At 43.3% G+C, this 937-nt stretch overlaps 1 protein-coding gene across 2 annotated transcripts in view; it reads left to right on the forward strand.

Moving 5' to 3' along the window:
• Window positions 1-90: 90 nt before the first annotated feature.
• LOC101864226 (nestin) overlaps window positions 91-937 on the forward strand; it is a 54,557-nt gene continuing 53,710 nt past the window's right edge. Inside the window, exon 1 of one of the 2 annotated variants that reach the window (XM_005099062.3) lies at window positions 91-282. The gene's annotated coding sequence lies outside the window, so the exon portion shown is untranslated. Of the gene's footprint in view, window positions 283-303; window positions 413-937 lie in introns of those variants that run through there. The other variant, XM_013082950.2, reaches the window with a different exon arrangement.

The following is a 937-nucleotide window of genomic DNA, read 5'->3' on the forward strand; positions in this document are numbered from 1 at the left end:
GCTGCTGCGCCCCGCCTTCTACCACCCCCACCCCACCCCACCCCTCCCATCTTTCTCTCCACCTCGCCCTCCTTCTCCTCCTCCTCTTTCCTCTCCTCTTTCTCCAGCCCGTCCTACCCTCATCTTGGGTATTCATCGTCTGTACTGTCGCACTCTCCCGCGAGAAGAACCACCGTCAACAACTTTTCTGACAGGCATTTTCGCCTCCCTTGCATTTTCACTTTGGTTTCGCTGGTTTGATCTTATCGGTGGCGATTTTTTTTTTACGTGCTTCAGATTGAGGTAGTACCATAAATCATTGCGAAGTACTAGTATCTTCTAGATCTACTCATATTATTATCTAGACTGTGGTGTTCCGTGATCTTAGCAAACTGTGCAAACTATTTCGAAGTGGATATAAGCTCAGGCTCAGGTTTTACAAAGCGCAGTTTTCCTTACAATTCAGTTCCTTTAGCGGCATAATTTTTTTTAAAGACAGCCTGCTGAAGATGCATTAAGTTTATTTGGAAAGCAAGCTTTCGTGGTTATGTTTTCCTTGGCACTGTTAGAGTTAAAGGTTTCTAGAAATATTTCCATATATCTCGAAAAGGCATGTCCAATATCTAGAACAGAACCCTTTCTGGCATCTATCTGTTTCTTTTTTCTGCCTAGATCTATGTCAGTTTCAGATTTTAAACCTTTCACTGATTTATGCCGAAAATATCTGTGGACCTTTTTATTTAGCGTGTGCTTAAGTTGGAGGAATGTGTAGTGGTAATTATGGTCCCACTTGGTTTTCGTTCCACCGTTCATTCATATGGTGTTTTGAGGCCATAAAAGTCTTCAGATCGCTCATGATTTATTGTCTGGCAGAGGTTAGATTGTTTTCTGAGACGAGAGAGAGTTTCCTGTAAAGTCGAGGTGATGTCGTCCGCCCAGAGCCACTATTCTGATCCCC

This window comes from Aplysia californica, unplaced genomic scaffold (genome assembly GCF_000002075.1).
Source record: "Aplysia californica isolate F4 #8 unplaced genomic scaffold, AplCal3.0 scaffold00201, whole genome shotgun sequence".
Taxonomy (NCBI): domain Eukaryota; kingdom Metazoa; phylum Mollusca; class Gastropoda; order Aplysiida; family Aplysiidae; genus Aplysia; species Aplysia californica.